This window comes from Oncorhynchus kisutch, linkage group LG10 (assembly GCF_002021735.2).
Source record: "Oncorhynchus kisutch isolate 150728-3 linkage group LG10, Okis_V2, whole genome shotgun sequence".
In the NCBI taxonomy this organism is placed as follows: domain Eukaryota; kingdom Metazoa; phylum Chordata; class Actinopteri; order Salmoniformes; family Salmonidae; genus Oncorhynchus; species Oncorhynchus kisutch.
Window position 1 is genome coordinate 22,825,600 of NC_034183.2, and position 23,566 is coordinate 22,849,165.

The 23,566-nt window shown below is 40.9% G+C and overlaps 1 long non-coding RNA gene across 3 annotated transcripts in view; it reads left to right on the forward strand.

Moving 5' to 3' along the window:
* Positions 1–23,566, forward strand: part of LOC109897936 (uncharacterized) — an 85,136-nt gene that overhangs the window by 29,286 nt on the left and 32,284 nt on the right. For all 3 annotated transcript variants that reach the window (XR_004211178.1, XR_002256291.2, XR_002256292.2), the window contains exon 2: positions 22,113–22,362. This is a non-coding gene — a long non-coding RNA (uncharacterized LOC109897936). The remainder of the gene's footprint in view (positions 1–22,112; positions 22,363–23,566) is intronic.

Below are 23,566 nucleotides of genomic sequence, written 5' to 3' on the forward strand. Positions count from 1 at the left end.
GAGGAGAGATGCAAGGAGGATGTGTGTTTGATGTAGGGTGGTAGGATAGAAGGATAGAAGGGAGGCTTGGCTCTCCTCTCGGCCGTGCTCACTGGAGAGTGCACTTCAGTGGCTTCGGGCTGCTTGAGGTTGGCTTCCACGGAAACAAGGAGTTGAAGGGGGGACTGAGACCGTTTTGGTTGGCTTAACACCCACCCCCCTCTCAACACAAACACATACCACACGCACACACCGACACACACTTACTTGAGTCATTTTCTATCCACGGCCCCGAACAGCGCTGGGGCCTGAAGTTTTCCCCATCCTTGCCCATCATTGTCAGACAATTATAGGGTGGAACTGAACTAGAAAATCTGGTACAATCCATCAATTAGTACAAAGGGTTTTCTGTGTAGTGTAAAGGCAGGGATGCAGGAGCCCTTGCGGCTAGAAAAAATTGTCCTGATTGGGCACGGACAGTAGATTTTAGTGCTGCTTGGATACACCGTAAAGATGCTGCCTCCTACCCCTACAGGTCTGAGCAGCAGAGTACCACATTACAGGGCTCCTTTGTGTATGTGTGTATTTTTTTCCTCCCTCGGTCTCTTCATCATCCATTTCAGCCATTACGTGCACTCAGTAAGAGTACGCCCTAACAAAAGGCCAAGTTGTCGGCAGTGCAAGAAAGTGACATTGTTAAAAAGAAATAGATGTTAATGTGGTCTAGTGATGGAAAGCCTGGCGGACAGTAGATGGGCTCTCCTTTATGTTCCAAGTATGTTTTGGTCCAAAAAGCACATCTGTTTCCATGCCTGGTGTTTTAGCATGGACATTAAGTTGGTGTTGGGGGCTGGTGGGTGTAGTGAGTGAAGTGGAGGGAGATGAGTAGTTATGAGAAGATATAGCTGCTGGCAACAGCTCCATTCACTCAAACTTTTCAACTCTAAAAAGCATCTACCATTTTTAAGTCTCTGTGTGCAGTTGGAAGGAAGTTGCTAACTGGCAGTAGCGCAAATGCTAACTAGTGTTAGCATAATGACTGGAAGTCTATGGGAACAGCTAGAATGCTAGCTTTTCCTTTAGACTTTGTCATTATGTTAATGCTAGTCAGCAATGGCTCGCAAAACTACCTCTAACTTCCTTCATAGTTGACACAGATTTTTTATTTTTTTTGTTGCCAAAATCCTGAACTATCCTTTAAAGGATTTCCAATCAAAGAAGAAACACAATATAATATCTATTTTTAAACATATTCACTGAATTGATAAGCATAATACACTGTAGATGAACATATTATACAAATATACTTGGCTTCAAATAATATTATTATGTATTCTGTATTTACTATTTTGCTTTTGTTGCAGTAATTGTTTTTATACCCCTTTTTCATGGTATCCAATTGGTAGTTACAGTCTTGTCTCATCGCTGTAATTCCCGTACGGACTCGGGAGAGGCGTGCATCCTCTGAAAACATAACCCAACCAAGCCACACTGCCCACTTAACCCGGCCACACCAAAGTGTCAGAGGAAACACTGTACACCTGGTGACCGTGTCAGCGTGCACTGCACCTGGCCTGCCACAGGATACGCTAGTGTGCAATGGGACAAGGACATCCCTGCCAGCCAAACCCTCCACTAACCCAGACGATGCTGGGCCCAATTGTGGGCCGTCCGGTCCTGGCTGGCTGCGACAGAGCATGGACTCGAACCCAGAATCTCTAGTGGCACAGCTAGCTACTGCAATGCAGTGCCTTAGTAGACCACTGCGCCACTCAGGAGGCTTGTTGTGGTAATTTAAGAGTATTATTTTCTTAGGTTTTGGAGCTTAGGACTCTTTCTGTTCTGCTGTTTTCTGATTCAAAATCTCAGTAATGCTTTTGATCAGCTTTAACATGTTACAAATTCACTTTGATCACATAATTGGGTTTATTTGCAATAAGATTTCAAAACAACTTGTGTACATGCCTAGCCTTCTAGGCATGTACACAAAAATTATGAAAAATACTTCATTTTGGGCATTATTTGTAGTCATTTATGCTGAAGTAGCAAGCAACTCTTCCCCAGCTGGTATAGAAATGAGACAATTTATAGTTTTGATCACCATTGGGTTTTGTTAAGAAATCTGAAAATATTCTCAGGTATTTGTTTACCTGGGTTGCACGCAAACTCTAATATCAAACCAAAAAGTTGAGTCGTGTGAGTAACTTGATGATGATGTAGTGAGAGTGACACACTAATGACTGACTGTTTGTCCTCATTAGTCGTGCTCTGCTCTACAGCTGACTAGCTACTCCAGTGCTAATGAAGGTAGCAGCCAGTCAGAAAACAACGAGTGCAGGCTGAGCAGGCTCACTAATGCTCTGTGTGCTGCCGGCATGCCCCTCATCCAGGAAGCCCCCTAGCCCACCCTCTCTTCTCCTTCCCCTCCTCTTGCCGTGCCGGGCGCAGCTCTCCTCATCCAGGCCTAACCTCGCAGGAGCTGTTTCCTTTTGTTTTCTGCAGCTTTGTGTTCATCCTCCTCACACTCTTCTCTCCTCTCAAGCCCCTCTGAACTGAGACTGCCAAATTAGCTATTCAATATGTGCAATTTGCGGTGGGGCTTTTTGTGATGTGAACATCTATCCTCAGGGTTGAGAGCGCAAATCCCCCTCATTGCGCCGCGCTCCTCTCCCTCTCTGGACAGGCGGAGAGAGAACCTAATCTCCTGCAGCGTCCCTGACCCTGGCTCACACCGGCCATCGGCAGCTTCCGCAGGCGCCACATCTCAACAAGGAATTTACTCTACATTAGCATAGGAGGAGCTAAGCCTCTTTCCCGCCTCAGTCCACAAAGAGAACCACAGTAGACTCTCCACATGAAGCGCCATGCTCGTGTGATGTCTGATCTACGCCTGTTTCAGAACAGTGAATCGCGTTCCGGATTTTCAGGATGGAAAGTAGCTAGCTGCGTAAACAGTCAAAATAATTGAAATTGAATTGCAATTGAAATTTTAAAAAAGTTTTAAAAGTTTTTTTCAATGTTTAGTTTGAAAACAAATACAGGTGACTGTAGTAAATCTAGTCAGAGTTCATTCAAATCAGATAAGCCCTATCTAACTTTTCCTCAGTTTGGACTGCTTTCCAGTTCCCAGTTCATGCTGGGGATGTCAGTGCTGAAATGAGAGGGGATTGTTTTTCCCGGTAGAGGAGAATAGAGTGTTTAGGCATGATCTGTATGTGGCAGACCTGCAGGCCCAGCCAGCCAGGCCCAGCCAGGCCCAGAAGCTCAGTGGGTGTCATAGGAATTCTGCTTGCATGTTGGTCAGTACTTGAAAATGTTCGCTGTTCAAAGAAGGGATATAAGGGAAATAGGATTAGAGGGAAATCAAATGGCCAGTTAGATGAACAATAATACTTTTTGAATAGCAGATTTGGTTTGCCGCTAACTCTACTGAGATAACACTGACGATTGAAATGTGGGATTTTATTGTCAGTGTGAATCTTTCAATATGCAGAAAGTCAAACACACAGTGAGGTGTGTGTTTGTGTGCTTTGCCCGCGCACATGAATGTGTGTGTTTGTGTGTGAGAGAGAGTCTATGTCTGTCTTTGTGTGTCTGTGCATGTCTGTGGGTGTGCTAGGCTGTATGTTGGATGACAGAGATTCCTGGAGTGTCCAGAGGCAGCCTGGAAGTGCTGGCTTGTCCCCAGGGGATGGATGACAGGCAGGCAGACCCAGCTTGCAGGGTGTTCCCAGAGACTGGAGGTCAACAGCAGGCAGGACACTTCTCCTCTCCCGCATGGGAAAAGGGTGACTGTGCTGCTCACATCACAAAGGGCTGGACTGTCTCAAAATAAAGATGTATGGGTTTTTAATGTTCAACTTCTGATGGAATTTGGGTACATTTCAGATGGGTCAGATCTTTCCCATGGTGGGAGAGACATTAGTGAATAAGATATTCAGCATTTTTGCAGTTCACCTCACATGCAATGAAATATGTTATTATGTCATTCTGTTATACTACGTCATAACTGCTAATTTGGATGATATTAAGCCAGTCACTGAACCATGTTAGTGGAACTGCAGCTGGGTCTGTTTTGGATTGGAAAGGTGACGAAGACCTCTGCCTTGTCTGTCACTATCTCTGATAGAAACCTCGGGGGTGTTAGGTGTCATTGGCTGTATGCTGATATGTGAGGTGGAGAAGATGGGTTACAGAGTTGAGAAGAGCCTTATTAGCCCACAGAACACACTATCCCACCACCAACCCTCTCTCTGGGGCCAGAGGAATCTCCACCACTCACAGACTGATGAAAAGTGAAGCCACCGCGGGGCGCTGAGAAAATGAGAGCCATTACCACCACAAAACACGGTCATTTGGATATAGAATGGAAGTCGGTGAGGCGCAGGCAGGGGCTAAGATATGGAGCTCAGTATTACAAAAGAAAAGGCAAAGGGGAGACTGCAATTTACTCTGAGACTGGCCACCTGACCGTGGAGAAGACCAGTAATCAGTAGAAAGGATTGGGATGGGGAGTGCCCTGGTGGAGATCTGTGGTGCATCACGGAGACCCAACAGCATGCATCTCCGCTTAAACAGTCCTTTAGCTATGATGTCATCTTGCAGGACAGGCCAGGGACCTGCTGGCCAAGCTAGAGGACCTGGAGAGGAACTCCATCCATACACCCTTACCTCTGATGTGGTTCCACCTGATATCACATAAAACCATAGCATGAGATCAATACAAAGTAATATCGCTTGATGGCTAGTTTGGATAAAATTATACAGAAAACGTTTTTGTAACATTAGCTATCCGGATAAGTAATTACCCTAGTCTCTATTGTAGGTAAATTCTCCCTCCTGTATAGAGTGAAAGTGATTTAATTTGGGTACAGATGTGATTTATTGCGCATCGATAGCTTCATTTAAGTTGGCAGAAAATGACAGGAAACGGTAGCAAGTCACAGCTCACACTTGATGTTCATTGTGTATGCAGCTGAATCAAAAATCAATCTGCTTCTACATCTGCCATCTTGAGGGTTAAGGGACACAGATGGCTCCATCGCTGGCATCCCACCAAAGCCTGGTGTTAATCGGATGCCAAGGCTGAAGAGGGAAAGTTTGAATTCTCCCTTGTTCCTTCGTGAAGATCTCAGGTCTCCCTGCCACCAGATGTGACCGATTGCATGTTGTTGCAATCTGGATTTAATCACGCATCATTGACAAAATGACACTCCTATGGAAGGGCTGAATAGGAAATTAAAGCATTTTAGATAACGTTCATAATTGACTAAATTGTTTAAGCCCCCAGATCACATGTATAATCTCTGCCTCACATGACCGTGCTAAAACGAAGTGCCTTGTTTGATCATGAATGATTTGGATACTTTAAACACTAATCACATTTCCAGTTAAGTTTGTTTTGGGTCTTTGGTTCAGAGCGATAGGAATATAGAATGTTGATCATGATAGTCCATCTTTGGCTTAAACTCCATTTAAGTGATAATTGGTCTTTCAGCAGGCAGCTCTAGGCGATGATGATGAACTCTGAACTCCAGTCTATGGCCATCCACTTTTCACACTCAGCTGTACTTTTGCTGTAAATAAAGGACTAGTTCCCATTTCAATTTGAAAGCATGTTGGCGTTATCCATCCTCTTCAGGCTATTGGGCTTTTATGACCCAAGATCGTCACTGTTGATAATATTAAGTGGAATTTATCTCGCATCTGTCATAAAGTGGCTCTAAATGCTAACGTGTATGAATATGTACATTTTGTGTATGGAAATGTCCTATTTTACAAAAGAAAGGCTAATCCTCTTTAAAGATCTTGAACTTAAAATTAATCTCATTGGAGCCTCTTGCTTGGTCCCCATTTAACTTCCTTCAAAATATAGATATGATGAAAATTACAAGACTACAGCTTGATCTTAAATGATTTCTACTCAGGGTATGAGGAGCACTTCGGTGCTTCATTGCTAGGTGTTATCGCTCTGTTTATGTGCTCCAGTATCATGTGCTTACGAATGAATAGAGCTAAAAGTTGAGCTTCTCAGTCTATAGCAATTATCCAACTCTCTGTGTGAACTAAGTCTTACCAGTGGTGTTCCAGCAGTGTACACAGTCTCACATATCATTATTTAGAACTAGATGATCAATAATTGAGAACCATTGGACGAGAGGAATACCATTATGTTGACAATATACTCTGCATAGGGTACACAGTGTAATGTGGCTTGTTGTTTAGCAACTCCAACACTCTTTTAATCTGCAACTATTTCATTTCTTCCATCTGTTACCTCTTTAAGGAACTCACGTTTTGTCAATGAGTTTACAAAAGCAGTGTGTGCTTATACAAAATGTATCAGGTAGAAATGATAGCTTCCCCCATGCGAGGTAAATCAGCAAAGTCATTTTTGTTTTGTTTTATTCTTATCTGGTCATTTAATTGCTGCTATTGTCTCATTAGGAGGAGGCACCCATGAATGATAAGAGAAGTTGAAGTGAAAATGTACGTTTTTCAGTTTGCTTTGAATGGTTTCAGTTTGAAGACGGGCTTGTATATGATCTCTGCCAGTGCTGTTATTGTAAGCACTGCTAAACAGTACAGACAACATTTGCCAAATGCTGCCTTTGCTGTTTAACAGATCATTCAAAAATTCCTCTGCAAATTATCAAAATTTAATTAGCAATATAAATGCCAGAAGGAGCACATTATGTGCAATTGTCTTGCTATCTTTCCAGAAATTAGTCTTTTAAAATGAATTTGCTGTATCAGTCATCTTTTAAATATTTTTGATCACTGAATTCATAGTTTCCATCCTGTGTTTTCTTGAAGGTATTCATTGACATAGGTGATTGCCTCTTAATTACTAGCACAGCCTCCTCCTATTCACTCCTATTAATTCATGTTTTCTGGCACAGTCCCAAAAGGCAGCCTTGCCCTATATCTTCTAATTACTTCTATAATTGAATTTGCTCACTGTTTCTGGGCTATGTTTTTAAGTGCCTGTTTGTTCCGAGGGTTTATTGTGTCTTTGTGTGACAGCCCTCTGCAGACAGAACATGCATAGCCCTCTTTCCTAATTTCTCATACATTTTCCACAGCCTGAGTTCTCTTTCTTTCTTTCTTTCTTTCTTTCTTTCTTTCTTTCTTTCTTTCTTTCTTTCTTTCTTTCTTTCTTTCTTTCTTTCTTTCTTTCTTTCTTTCTTTCTTTCTTTCTTTCTTTCTTTCTTTCTTTCTTTCTTTCTTTCTTTCTTTCTTTCTTTCTTACTTTATTACTTGCACCTCCAAACCCCAGACATATGATGGGTTAGTGAAACAGGAAGGAAATTAATTAGTGAGGGGAAAACAATTACCCTGACTTCTTCTCGTCCAGTCATTAGTACTATAACCCAAATATGTGAACCAATAAATCCTCCATAATGTTTCTTTGTCACTGAATACAGTTTTATGGAGATGGTCCTTATACACTTCCAGTAGCTGCTCAGGGTTGGTAAATGGAAAAGCTTTATACTATTCCAGAAATGTGCCGTATAGAGTCGTAAATCATATTAATGACCTTGAGCCTATCAGAGGAGACGTGAACCTGATCAGGAGTGGCTATAGGAAATGTGAATGTAACCTTGATATGTTCAGATAGACACTCAGGAGGAGCCTCTGCGGAGCTATGTGTACTCTGCTCTCTTAGTGCACCAGTGATGAATTAAAAGACATGTTGCATATTGATAGAGACTAACAGAAGGATCATTGAGGATGCCACAGGGCTGAGGGTCCAGCACAGTCCTGTGTGTTGTGTCCCTGTGAGTGGGGCTGAGAGGAATCTCCCTGACCGTTCCCTGTCCCTCTTATCTTCCTTGTGCTATCGAGGCCAGCCGACGACAAACCGGCAGTCCCCTGATGGGCCTGGAGGGCTCATTGTCCTCATGTCAGGGGGCATTATCCCACCGTAACGTCCGAAAAATTATTCCCCAGGCCTGACAGTGTGTCTTTGAAAAAACTTTCCCTCACTCTCATTGATTTATTTTCCCATCCGGCTCCTATCTCGCCTGCCTTTTGTTTCCTTATCATTGCTTCAGGTTATTATGTGCAAAGTATTGACAGGAGCAGGAGGCCGTGGTCGATGGAGAGCTAATGCATCCGTAATCCCGCCTTTGTTAAGGAGGAATGTTTCACTCAGGTCTCCGATGGGGAGAGAGGCGCAAAGCTGTTGATCCCCATTTTATTTGTTGGGAAGCCCATCCATCAATCAAACTGGAGACCATCTGACTGCTGAATGACACAGGGACTTGGCTGAAGAAATTTGATAACAGCAGTATTGTCAGAAGGCTCCCCCCACTCTCTTCGATAAGAAATACATTTGACTGGAGCAGATAAGCACATGAGGATTAAAGCCTTTAAGAGAGTGGGTTACACACATGCCACAAGAGTTTATTTTTTTCAAGAGCTTTGGTGTAAACGATACTTTTGGCAAACAACACAAAAATACAGATTCAAAGTGTGCTGCTTGTGATAGCGCAGGATATGCTTGGATTATTTACAAGGTTCCTGATAGTGACAGCAACCCCTATAGGTATGTGGCATTTTGAGGAGACAACTGGGAAGGTGCATAAAGTAATAGGCTTAGTGCTGTGGCATGTTGTCATGCTCTGTGAGAACCATTGTTATGAATGGCATACGTATAACAGTATGTTATGTGTCATACCAGCTACTGTATAGAGAGAACCTACTTAACATGTGACTCTGATCTGGAGTGGATTGTAATCCAAAGACAAACCAACAACATTATCATCACCACCATCTAGAGTATTCTCTCAATCGGATTAATGCTAGGAGAAGGGTTAAATCCATCATGGATATTATAGTTAATCATCTAGGCATGAGGTAGCCAGCAAGCTTCTTAGAATGGCATACCTTATTCAGGACTGGGTACAGTACCTTTGTTAGATGGAGAAATTAGCTTTGTGTATTAGTGCTGAAACAGTGTTTCGATGTCAGGCGTTCTCAGGTTGGCTATACTAAGGCCATATAAATCATTTTAGTAGAATTCCATAGGGTTCGACAACTATGATTATTATACAAATGATGAAGTAATTAAAATAACAGAATAACAATATTTCCTCTAATGGCATATAAAAAATAAATTTGAAGAGAATACTTGAGTATGATCATATCAAACATACAGTTTATTAAACATAATCGAGTCGAGGAGCGAGAAGAAGAGGTTGTAACTACATTTATATTCTGTTCAGAAAAGGGTTAGGCCAACATTTGCCCAACTCTACATTTTCCATTTTCCAAAGTAAAAGGACAATGACCTGAAAAAGGATTTCAGAAGAAAATCCAAAGAAATCCTGAAATTACCAGAGGGCAAAAAAATGGAGGTTATTGTGACCCGTGCATTAACACACTGTATGATTAAGTTAGTTTTTGTGTTCATAATGACTAGAGGCTAAGGAGTCAGAAGAGGGGGAAAAATCAATGTAAGAGTGCTGGAGATTAGCCTGACAAATTACATGCGCCTGGCTACTCCATTGTACAGTATGGCCTCTATATTCTAAAGAAGACGCCACAAGATCGAGCTGCCAAATGGCGTATGGACTCCAAGATCATTTTTATTGATTTTGCACAAACGTCAATGGGGGTAATTGTGGGTAGTCCAGCGACCCTGCATGTTGGATGTATGTCAGGTCCTGACAGAGACAGACAGACAGCTGTCATTGTTCCTCTGTCCGGGCCATTCACACTCCCAGACACACTCACATAGAAACAGACCTCTTTTTTCATTTACATTATAACAGAGATGGATCTTGTGTCTTGGTCTACTAGTCAGTTAATTACTGCTAAAAGTGAGACAGATACTTTGACATTGTTCAAAATCAGCACCTGAAAATCTGAAGTGGTAGCTATAATCTGTAATGCGAACATGTTGAAGTGAAAAGTTATTGTCAAAAAGACTCAGAAAACATTTAATAGTGAACAATTTCAGCAATAAGAATAGAATGTCCGAAATGATATACACAGGAATTGACCATAAAGTGTAGCTAACTCTTGTTACATGCTATTAGTTACTAATTGATTATTAATGTGATGTAATAAAAACAAGGATTTAAGTAGATTACTTACAAGAACAGATCCAAGCTATACAGGAGCAGTATGTTTATGTTTTCCGCCAGCCTCAAGCTTACTCTTGATTGATATTCATCTAACAAATCTGCTTGTTGCGTCATAATGAAATGTGTGCGTGTAACGTGATAAGGGTTGGCAGCGTGGGATCATTTGATTCTATTAGCCTGCATCTGATGTACCACCGAGTTACATGGCAACGTTAAGCATAGCAGATGTTAACAGTGGGAGGTAAAGTGCTGACAGCTATAAGTGCTCTCTGGCAGTAGCACGTACACACACGCACGCACGCACACAGACAGGCAGACAGACACACACAGGAAGGCAGATGTTGCATGCACTTGCCACAAGTTTCCCCCCTTCCTTTCTTTATGGCATTTAAAGTATCAGTACAGCACATTGGGATCTTTCCCATGGAGTTCCTGCCATTCCAAATGGTGAGAATGAATGTCATAGGCCTCCATAAGTCAAGGGCTCTCTTTGCTTTCCACAGACAGGCAAACGCCAAAGACTTATCTTCCCGTTGGCCACAGGCCTTTATGAGCTAGTTGTGAAATTCTACAACTAGTGTTTGAAGAAGGGGTAAGAAAGCTAAGGAACTGGGAAATGTGTGTCAAGTCACGGCTTGTCTGATGGTAGAGGCTACTGTGTCTCAGGTCTTTCTGGTGTTCTCACATTAGCTCCATGGTGTGATCTCTCTCTCTCTCTCTCTCTGGCTCTGGCTGTAGGCTACTACTGGACTCATATAGGACTGGAAAGGCAGGGTGGGCACTCATTCAACTCACTTCACATATGTTTGTCTCTATTTTCTTTGAATATGATTTCAAACTTAGTAGGATTTGTATTTCTCCTGGAATAGTGAAAGTGCATGTGGTGTGTGTGTGTGTGTGTGTGTGTGTGTGTGTGTGTGTGTGTGTGTGTGTGTGTGTGTGTGTGTGTGTGTGTTCTTTTTAGAAAGTCAGGTGTGTCACCCAATTCAGTCAGTATCAACTGGATGCTTTTGTTATGCTTCTTTATTGAGGTGTCTATAATAGCCTATGTAACTGTAAAGAAAACTGTGAAAACTGTACAGTTGAAGTCAGAAGTTTACATAGACCTTAGCCAAACACATTTAAACACAGTTTTTCACAATTCCTGACATTTAATCCTAGTAAATATTCCCTGTCTTAGGTCAGTTAGGGTCACCACTTTATTTTAAGAATGTGAATTGTCAGAATAATAGGAGAGAGAATTATTTCAGATTTTATTTCTTTCATCACATTCCCAGTGGATCAGAAGTTTACATACACTTAATTAGTATTTGGTAGCATTGCCTTCAAATTGTTTAACTTGGGTCAAAATTTTTGGGTAGCCTTCCACAAGCTTCCAACAATAAGTTGGGTGAATTTTGGCCCATTCCTTCTGACAGAGCTTGTATAACTGTCAGGTTTGTAGGCCCCCTTGCTCACACACGCTTTTTCAGCTCTGCCCACACATTTTCTATAGGATTGAGGTCAGGGCTTTGTGATGGCCACTCAAATACATTGACTTTGTTGTCCTTAAGCCACAACTTTGGAAGTATGCTTGTGTAACAGTATAACTTTAGACCGTCCCCTCGCCCATACCCAGGCGCGAACCAGGGACCCTCTGCACACATCAACAACAGTCACCCACGAAGCATCGTTAACCATCGCTCCACAAAAGCCGCGGCCCTTGCAGAGCAAGGGGAACTACTACTTCAAGGTCTCAGAGCAAGTGACGTCACCGATTGAAACGCTATTTAGCGCGCACCACCGCTAACTAAGTTAGCTGTTTCACATCCGTTACAATCACCCCCCTTTTGACCTCCTCCTTTTCCGCAGCAACCAGTGATCCGGGTCACGGCACCAATGTAACAGTATAACTTTAGACCGTTCCCTCACCCATACCCGGGGCGCGAACCAGGGACCCTCTGCACACATCAACAACAGTCACCCACAAAGCATCGTTACCAATCGCTCCACAACCGTTACACTTGGGGTCATTGTCCATTTGGAAGACCCATTTGCGACCAAGCTTTAACTTCCTGACTGATGTCTTGAGATGTTGCTTCAATATATCCACATAATTTTCCTTCCTCATGATCCCATCTATTTTGTGAAGTGCACCAGTCCCTCCTGCAGCAACGCCTCCCCACAACATGATGCTGCCACCCCCGTGCTTCACGGTTGGGATAGTGTTCTTCGGCTTGCAAGCCTCCCCTTTTTTCCTCCAAACATAATTGTCATTATGGCCAAACAGTTATATTTTTGTTTCATCAGACCAGAGGACATTTCTCCAAAAAGTACAAACTCTGTCCACATGTGAAGTTGCAAACCGTACGTACGTTCATCTCTAGGAGACAGAACGCGTCTCCTTCCTGAGTGGTATGATGGCTGCGAGGTCCCATGGGGTTTATACTTGTGTACTATTGTTTGTACAGATAAACGTGGTACCTTCAGGCATTTTTAAATTGCTCCCAAGGATGAACCAGACTTGTGGAGGTCTACAAAAAAAATCTGGGGTCTTGGCTGATTTCTTTTGATTTTCCCATGATGTCAAGCAAAGAGGCACTGTGTTTGAAGGTAGGCCTTGAGATGTACATCCACAGGTACATCTCCAATTGACTCAAATGATGTCAATTAGCCTATCAGAAGCTTCTAAAGCCATGACATAATTTTCTAGAATTTTCCAAGCTGTTTAAAGGCACAGTCAACTTAGAGTATGTAAACTTCTGACCCACTGGATTTGTGATACAGGGAATTATAAGTGAAATAATCTGTGAACAATTGTTGGAAAAATGACGTGTCATGCACAACGTAGATGTCCTAACCGACTTGCCAAAACTATAGTTTGTTAACAAGAAATTTGTGGAGTGGTTGAAAAACGAGTTTTAATGACTCCAACCTAAGTGTATGTAAACTTCCGACTTCAACTGTATGTCTTTCATTATTTATAACCTGAAATAAAAGTGTGTGCCCGAAGAAGTCACATTGTTCATGTCAGTAGATATATTTGGCAGAAGTGGACATTTAAAAAAATGACAGTTGAAAGGACATTTGAGGGGCTGTCAAATTGAACGTTTTATTTCTCTGAACAATTATTTCATAATTGAAATAAAGAATTTGCAGTAGATAAATAATAGTGAGCATTGTTATTTTTCCACAGATGGATACACAATGCCACTCAAGCTTCTCTCTTTGTCCAGCCACTTACCCAAAAACATGATTTTGTTTGTGTGTGTGCAGTAGCAAGGGAATGGTCTTCATTTTTACCAGATTCTCCCAGCTTTCACAAACTCCACCTCAAGATAGCCATTTAGACTAAAGCCCTGGACGGCCATCAAAACAAAGCTCTATCAAAGGCAGCTCAGCCCTGTCAGATGGTTGTCCAGCCTTCTGTGTCTGGAGCATACTTGTATCTGCATGCTCCTGGCCTAAAAGCAGCAGAGAGGCCAATCCTATCCCGGCCTGCGCTTAATGCTCCATGCCTGGCGCCAGCTAGGCCTGCCGACCAGGGTGAAGGGAGCCATGTCTGTGCCACCTAGGCTGCCTAGTGCCTTCCCACGCCCCGGCATCCTCCCTTGCAGCCGGGCGACAGCCCCATCTCCCCAGGCTGTCTGGAGCTCTTCCCAAACGGATGGAGGATACGGTCAACAGCTTAGATGGATGCCACATTAGGTCCTGCTGGCCTGTGGAAATCCTACTGGAAAACTGTGCTGTGTTTTCATGGATGTGCTACGGATGTTGTGTTACATGGTTTATACAGTGGGCATCCAAAGTATTCACCCCCCTTGGATTTTGTGGGGGTGAATTTGTGGGGGTGAAGTGGGATTGAAATAGATTTATTTGTAAAAAGAAATTGTCAATGATCTACAAAAAATACTCCATATTTTCTAAGTGCAAAGACAATTCTACAAATGTTAACAAATTAATACTGACTAAATAACTCAAATATAGTCAGTCATTGTATAAGTATTCACCCCCTTTGTTTTGGTGACCCCACACATAAATCTTCTGTAAGATCCCTCAGTCTATTGAATTTCAAGCACAGATTCAACTACAAAGACCTGGGAGCTTTTCAAAAGCCTGTGATTGGTAGATGAGTAACAATAACAAATCAGACATTGAATATCTCTTTAAGCATGATCAGGTTAATAATTATGCTTTGGATTATGTGTTATAATTATCCTGTGGATGAAGATGGCGCTGCAATAAATAGCTGCCGTTTTACGGGCTCCTGACCAATTCTGTTATTTTCTGTGATTTTGTTTTACATAATATTTCCGCAATTATTTCCTAAGACCAAAAACAGCTTATGGACATCAGAACAGTGATCACTAACCTCGGTTTGGATGAAGATTTCTCACTCAACGAGTCGGTAGCTGTGGACATACTACTTGTTCCTGACCAGGCCCTAATCCCCTGGACTCAAAAGAGGAAGAGACGGCACAAGGGAGGCAAACGAACAGGCTCCTTGACGCGATTACGTAGGCGAGTAAAAGACAATGATAATATAATTTACATCTAGCTGGTTTTTCTATGAGGTTTGTGTCTCTTTGTTAACAACACCTGGTGCACGATCGCTAATGTTAAGGAAGTCTCAAGGTTTTGCTCACCTGAGTTAGAATACCTCATGATAAGCTGTAGACCATACTATTTAGCTAAATAGTTTTCAGATAAAAAAAATGTGTAGCTGTCTGTTTACCACCACAAATGGATTCTGGCACTAAGACTGCATTCAACAAGCTTTATAGGGCCATAAGCAAACAAGAAAATACAAATCCAGAAGCGGCCCTCCGATTGGCCGGTGATTTTATTGCAGAAGAACGGAACTCTGTTTTACTAAAAAAAATTACCAGCATGTCCCCTGTGCAACGAGAGGCAACAAGACTCAATGACCTTTACTCCACACACAGAAATGCAAATAAAGCTCTCCCTCACACTCCATTTGGCAAATCTGATAATAACGCTATCATCCTGATTCCTGCTTACAACCAAAAACTCAAACAGGAAGTACTAGTGACAATACGGAAGTGGTCCAATGAAGTGGATGCTAAGCTACAGGACTGGTTTTCTAGCACAGACTGGAAAGTGTTCCAAGGATTCATCCGATAACACCGAGGAGTTTAACACAATCACCAGCTTCCTTAATAAGTGCATCGGTAGAGGTATATCAAGCCTTTTTTAAATATATACTCAAAGCTCCATTAATAGCTTTTTTAACTGCTCCTATAGAAATGGTCGTCTGTCAGGGACTCAGCAGGAAGGTCTGATTTCACTATTATTAAAACAATACCCAGATGACAAATATAAAAGGTCCAGTCCATTAACAAAACTGGAGGCATCTTACACTTCAATGTTCAGATGCAAAAATACTAGTGAAATACAGAGCACTCAGAATAAAAAATGTTTTACCAGGTATTGTTCATTCAGATCAGACAGTTTTTTTTACATGGACGATACATGGAGCACAACAACTAATAGAAATAATAGAACAACATGAAACACCTAAGAAGCCAGGCCTGGTATTCATAGCGGATTTGGAAACGGCTGTCGATAAAGTAAGACTGGATTTTAAATATAAATGCCTAGTTTTTTACCAATTTCGGTGAGTCTCTTATTCAATGGTTAAAATGAATGTACAACAATCCCAGGTGTAAAATAGTAAAAGTGGCTACTTCTCCAAAAGTTTTGAACTGTCGAGGAGTTAAACAAGAGTGTCCACTGTCACCATATCTATTCGTTATGGCCATCGAAATGCTAGCTGTTAAAAATCAGATCAAATAACATTAGAGGATTGAAATCGAAGGCTTAAAAACGAAAGGTGTCCATGTATGCTGATGACTCATGTTATGTTTTATAATAAATCTGCAAGCTGGATCCCTGCAGCGTCTCATTAAAGATAGGTTTTAGTCCAGAGAGGCTAGAAAAGTTAACCATGATAGGCATCCCATATTACGTATTGGATCTTGAAAAAACACAGCTTTTACATAACCCTGCAGTTGACCTATAACATGGGCTGACGGTGAAGTAGACATACATGGTATTCATATCACAAAAGATATAAATGAGCTCTCCACAATGAATTTCAATTGAAAATGAGTGAAAACAGACAAGATCCTGCAAACATGGAGGTAAATACCAGTCTATTTATGGAAAAATGACACTGATTAACTCCTTAGTCATATCTCAGTAGACTCACTTCAAATCAAATTGTATTTGTCACATGCTTTGAATACAACAGGTGTACTATGGTGCTTACTTATGGTGCTGCCTACTGATGATTTGTTTTTCAAATCATATGAGCAAAACATATTACGCTTTATCTGGGATGCTAAACCATACAAGATAAAGTGTGCCTATCTATATAATGAATATGAACTGGGTGGGCCGAGATTATTACATATAAAAGCCCTAAACCTCTCTCAACAGTTTTACTTGAATCCAAAATGGTTCTCAAGTAGATTGTTAAGAAAAGCTCATCCCTTGTTTAAAAATGGCCTTTATGCCTTTGTGCAGATTGCCATGTCTCATTTTCAATGAATTGAACATGAAACCTTGTTCAAAGTACAGTACCAGTCAAAGGTTTGGACACACCTACTCATTCCAGGGTTTATCTTTATTTTACTATTTTCTACTTTTTAAAATAATAGTGAAGACATCAAAACTATGAAATAACACATATGGATGTGTAGTAACCAAAAATAAGTGTTAAACAAATCAAAATATATTTTAGATTCTTCAAAGAAGCCACCATTTGTCTTGATGACAGCTTTGCATACTCTTGGCATTCTCTTAACCAGCTTTCTTCTTAATGCATTTGAGCCAATCAGTTGTTTTGTGACAAGGTAGGGTTGGTATACAGAAGATAGACCTATTTGGTAAAAGACCAAGTCCATGTTATGGCAAGAACAGCTCAAATAAACAAAGAGAAATGACAGTCCATCAATACTTTAAGACATGGAGGTCAGTCAATGCTGAACATTTCTAGAACTTTGAACGTTCCTACAAGTGCAGTCGCAAAAACCATCAGGCGCTACGATGAAACTGGCTCCCATGAGGACCGCCACAGGAAAGGGGAAGACCCAGAGTTACATCTGCTGCAGAGGATAAGTTAATCAGAGTTACCAAGCTCAGAAATTACAGTCCAAATAAATGCTTCAAAGAGTTCAAGTAATAGACACAACATCAACTGTTCAGAAGAGACTGCGTGAATCAGGCCTTCATGGGTCAAATTGCTGCAAAGAAACCACTACTAAAGGACACCAATAAGAAGAAGAGACTTGCTTGGGCCAAGGAACACGAGCAATGGACATTAGACCGGGGGAAATCTGTCCTTTTGTCTGATGAGTCCAAATTTGAGATTTTGGTTCCAAACACTGTCTTTGTGAGATGCAAAGTAGATGAACGGATGATCTGCGCATGTGTGGTTCCTACCGTGAAGCATGGAGGAGGAGGTGTGATGGTGTGGGGGTTCTTTACTGGTGACACTAACTGTGATTTATTTAGAATTCAAGGCACACTTAACCAGCATGGCTAACACATCATTCTGCAGCAACACAATATCCCATCTGGTTTGCGCTTAGTGGGCCTATCATTTGTTTTTCAACAGGACAATGACCCAACACACCTCCAGGCTGTGTAAGGGTTATTTGATCAAGAAGGAGAGTGATGGAATGCTGCATCAGATTACCTGGCCTCCACAATCACCTGACCTCAACCCATTTGAGATGATTTGGGATGAGTTGGACTGCAGAGTGAAGAAAAAGCAGCCAACAAGTGATCTGCATATGTTGGAACGCCTTCAAAACGGTTGGAAAAGCATTCCAGGTGGAACTGGTTGAGAGAATGCCAAGTGTGTTCAACGCTGTCATCAAGGCAAAGGGTGGCTACTTTTAAGAATCTAAAATCTACTGTATATCAAGACATTGTGCTTTTCAGCTATCCACCACACTATGGTGTTTGGCCTGATCATCGGCGACAATGAGACAGCCTATAGGGAGGAGGTCAGTTAACATTACTCATTGTGTATTTATTCCGTGTCTTATTATTTTTCTATAATTTTTCTCTTTATTCTTTGTTGGGAAGCATTTCACTGTTAGTCTACCCCTGTTGTTTACGAAGCATTTGACAAATAAAATGTAATTAAACCACCCAGACACAACAAAAATATAGTCGTCCTTCTGAAGTGAGCTGCCGGACAGGAAGGGAACTGCTCAGGGATGTCACCATGAGCTGAAACTCCATGGCAAGACTTGCTGTCTAGCCATGACCCCCAACACCTTGACAGAACTTGAAGTTTGAAAAGCATAAATGGGCAAATATTGCACCATCCAGGTGTGCAATGTTCTTAGCGACTAACCCGAGAAGCCTCACAGCTGTATTCGCAGCCAAAGGTGTTTCTAACGACATGTACTCACTCAGGGGCATGAAAACATATGTAATCCAGGTATATTACTGTTGAATGTTGCTATTTTTTTTTTGTATTATTGGAATTTGTTTTCCACTGACATTAATGTTTTGTGTTGATAGTTGACAAAAAAATCTACTTAAATCCATTTTAATCCCACTTTGTAACACAACTAAATGTGTCAATAGTTGTCATAATCAACAAACTAATCATTCAAAATAAGCCCATTAATTCTGCCTTGTATTGGTTCATCTGAAGTACCTTTCCATTCCCTTCTATAGTGAGATAAAAATGTGTTGATGATTCAATTAAAATATTAAATTTCCTACACATCTTGATTTTCTTCCACCTGTCCCATTAATGTGTTTTTTTTTGCTGCTGAAAATATGTGTGATATCTGGGGGGGAAATGAATAGCTTGTTTAAAGATGTGGGATTGTACAGTAGCTTCCACCAGTCCAGTGTCTACTCTCTTCTACTGTACTTTGCTTGGTATCTCTTTCTGTGTGACGATGTGGCCAGCATCTAAAAGGTATCATCCTATGCTGCCTTGGGTGTCTTGGTTTGTCACTAAATTACTCGCCACACATAATTACAGAGGATGAGGTGAACGCCTCATTTCTCTTTGTTATATGCTAAGCAGTCAGCAATCTCAAACAAAAGGGCCCTGGCTCTGGAAACTATAGGATTTACTGCTGGGATTATAGTCTCATGGATAATGATGTGTGGTCAGCAGAAGCAAAGCTTTATTTTAATTCAAATTGGCCAGTAAACAAACCCATTGGTATGTCTGATGGTAAGAGTAACTGTCTAGTAAGCACTGTGGTAGAGTATCGCCACTTAGCTGGATCTATTATGTATGTTTTACAGTGGAGGTCTTCTGTTATCTGATGGGACCCGCCACCTATTTGCTATTGTTGCTACATGGCTGTTTTCCACGTGGGGCATCTCTCTTACTATTTTTACTGGTAGGTAGGTTCAAGCCAGTTCAACTCTATTGTCTATTGATTTACACTGTCTATGTACTCTTTGTCACGTAGCTGTAAGATATGAAAATGCTAGTAGCATGCATAATTCTGTTGAGATTGTTTGAAATTGCATAGGTATCGCATTGGCTTCCATACCTGGGAAAATACAGATTATCAGATAATATGACTGGACAGTGCAAGTCATGACAATTCACACAAGTATCACACATCTTGGCTGAGTTAATAGGATTATGTCAGCATTCATAATGCTTATGACTATTATTACAGTCTGTCACAGCATATTATGACAAGTGTTTTGTCACTCAGTCATTACTGTGCTATGCATTAGAGCACTCCCAGTGAATACTTACCAGGCTGAGTTATATAGGCATATAGTGTATGTCAGTGGTTTATGGCAGAGGGGTGTGTTAGGTGGGTTTACTTTGTGCGTGGGTGGGTGGGTGGGTGCGTGGATGCCCAGTTATATATGAATGCCCAGTTTTACATCTGAAATGTGTTAGCATTCTGTGATGCTCAAAACACTTCTAAGTGAACTCTCTCAGACATACTGCTATTAGACTCTGCCTGGAAAACAATGAGCTGTTGCATTGAATCATTTCTCTCTCAATGTAGTTTTAATTCAAATCATCCAAAGACATCCATTGTACGACTCATTTGATTTTTACCTTTATTTAACCAGGTAGGCCAGTGGAGAACAAGTTCTCATTTACAACTGTGACCTGGCCAAGATAAAGCAAAGCAGTGCAACACAAACAGCAACACAGAGTTACACATGGAATAAACAAACATACAGTCAATAACACAATAGAAAAGTCTATATACAGTGTGTGAAAATGAAGTAAGATTATGGAGGTAAGGCAATAAATAGGCCATAGTGGCGAAATAATAACAAATGTAGCAATTAAACACTAGAGTGATAGATGTGCAGAAGATGAATGTGCAAGTAGAGATACTGGGGTGCAAAGGAACAAAACAAATAGTTAAACCAATCTAACTTGGAGATAAAAAGTTAATAATGTGATCTGTGGCAAAACATATTACTAACAGTAAATCTGTTAAAATCCTTGTGACAATAATACTCAAAGCCAAGATAAATTTCCTTGACTCTCAATAGAGAGGAAGGAAAGTGGATTGATAGTGAGTTTTGAGAAAAACATGAAACATTTTCAGATTACTGTTGGTTGCACTAATTTAAAACAAGGTAGAGGCAGCCAAACATTTTGTCACTCAACCCCTCCATAATATTCCTGTTACCCGAGAACTGTTTTTGTTGTTGTTATTAGACATCCCCTTCATAATCTGTTCATCTCCCTCCATTTTTTTGGGTGCACCTTGCAAGCTAATTAACGGATAGAATTTTGATTTAAGTCATTATTGCTCACACCTTTGCAGCAGCACCTCAGAGATTAACAGTGAACCGTGTTCTATGAGAAGACAAAACCCTTGCTGTCACTGGAGTGGATTACTGTCTGTATAGACCTATAGGAAAGTAGAGGAAGCCAGTAATTCCTATAGAAAAGTAGACAAAGTAGAGCCACTGACTAACAACTTTCCCCGCTGAGACCTTTTGTCTTCAGATTCCCATTTTCTCTTCCAGCTCCCTGACAGGACTGATAAAGACCTTGAGTCAGGCCAAAGCCAAAGCTTAGGTGACATGGAGAGTAAATTCAGCCCTAATGATTGGTGATATGCAATATGTTTTCTTTGGCTAAACGTCTGTGCTTTGTAACTCCTAAAGCACTTCATTGATTACCCATAGCTTAATTACAAATGGCATCAGCTGCAGATTGAATACGTTACTTTAAATGGCTATTGAGAAACCTTATGCTCCCTGAATGCGATATTCAATCATCTCACTTAACTAAAAAAAGAATAATGCTATGTGAAATCCATGGTAACAATACTATTGAGATTTTAAACCCATGTTATATGAAACTTTTAAGCTTGATTCAAAATCCGTAACCACAGTTCCTATTATCATAGTCTATTGTAGCCTATCTCTCCAAAAAAAGTGTCTCTCTGGTCTGCTTTCTCTCCAGTTTAAGGATTCAGCTTATGAATGATCATTTTGGGGAATTGTTGATAATAATAATCAAAATATGTATTACTATGATAATATTATTAATAATAATGTTCATCACCAACCTATAGCGAACATTTTGTTCAACCAATGCCAGCTTCTCTTGACATTGCAGTGAAGCCTACTTTCTGCAAACGAAAAAAATATTTATCAAATCCCCATTCCATGCCTTTCAATAATAAACCAAGCCCATTACCTCACGGCAGCTTTTGTTTGCCCTATACAAGAGAGAACAAAATTGTTATTCAGGAGAACGCTTTAGATTGGTATTGTGGGTAGAATTCACAAAGAGCAGAGTTATTGTATTAAAAAGAACCATCTGTATCAGAAACAATGGCTTCAAATTATCTCTGAATACCCACTGAAAAAAATATAAAGCTTTCCCTTCTCATTATGTGGGGTGGTTGTAGTGGTGGTGGGGGTGGGGGGGGGGGGGGGGGGGGTAAGCAGACTTGGTATAACTGACTTTTGTTGTTCTTGATGCATTCTTCTCTTTTTAAATCGGCCCCTTTTCAGATTGTGTGTAGCCATAAACGGCTTTTCTTGTTACAGGGGTAGCGAGCAAAACACCAGCGTTCAGCGACCAGCTTGAGCGGTGGTACGCTGAAGTAAGAGCACTGGCTTTTGGAAAAACCTGCGGACTACCGGGCGAGCAAAGAGAGAGAGACAGCCTACCGCTGGTTCGGTCGAGCAGAGAGCACGATCTCCGGCGGCTGAAGAGTGGTTCTTGAATCGGCCAGATACTGTTCCATCCTCTTTTCTGCCAATCAAGCAAAGATGAGGACAACACCCAAACTGGCACGTAAGTAGCATTACAGTCGAGAGTGGTCCGGGAACAGTGAAAAGCAGGCTGCGCCTATATGCAGTGCACTGCAGTGTGATAGAGTATCGCGTTATGAGCTTCAGTGGTCCGTAGGTTATTTTCCCATTGGGTACTCGGACATCATTTAAAACTTGCTCAACACTCGCAAACATTAGATTTCAAGTAGATTTCTATTATAAATATCCATCATGTACGTGTTTAGTGGTTTGTTTTGTTTTTGTAATGGCTTTGTTTGTTTTGTTGACTACTGTTTGAGATTTGTCCCATTATGTTTTGTTTTTTAAAAACATTTTGTTACACAATTCTCCTCATTCTTCAGCAGAAGTAGCCTAATGTTTGACCTTTAAAAACTGTTCTTAATATTTTTTCAAGATGTATTGATTTGGCCTTGATCTAGGCTACTTGAGAGTAGGCTGTCAACCATAAATATTGAAACATCACACTTGTCAAATGATTGTTCCAAAGTAAATGATTAATATGTATTAATCAATTTCTGAGTTTATACTGATTTATAGTTTGACGTTAAAGAGCAATCAATATAGCAAATTAGAGAACAGAAATGTTTATGGGTAGAGTTAAGTTAGTATAACTATATTAGGTTTAAAATTGCACTCTTTAACCATCCACTCTCCCTTTTCCTTGGGTATTTCAGAGGCTACATGTATTGAGTGCTTATAAATTAATATTTTCTTTGGTGCAGGCCTACTGCTCTCCAATCACTAGCACGACACCTAGTGGACAATAATATAAAATGTAGAGATTCATCATGGTTATTTTCTGTCATTTTTCTTACCATGAAGTCTCTCTCTATCTCTCTGAGAAAAGGGAGGATCTGTTTAAAAAGTAAATCCATTAATGAAATAAACATATTACATCCAATTAGTAATATCAGTGCTGGTTATGTTGGATTATATTCAGTAAATATGGATATTTTAGGACTTTAGTGTGATTAAAGATATAATGAGTTAGGCTATAGGCAATAGGGTTATTATGGGATATATATTGAGGCAGGCCTAAGGGTTATTATGGGAGGTATATTGAGTTAGGCTATAGGCCTAAGGGTTATTATGGGAGGTATATTGAGTTAGGCTATAGGCCTAAGGGTTATTATGGGAGGTATATTGAGTTAGGCTATAGGCCTAAGGGTTATTATGGCAGACATGGTTTTATATCGGGTCAGATG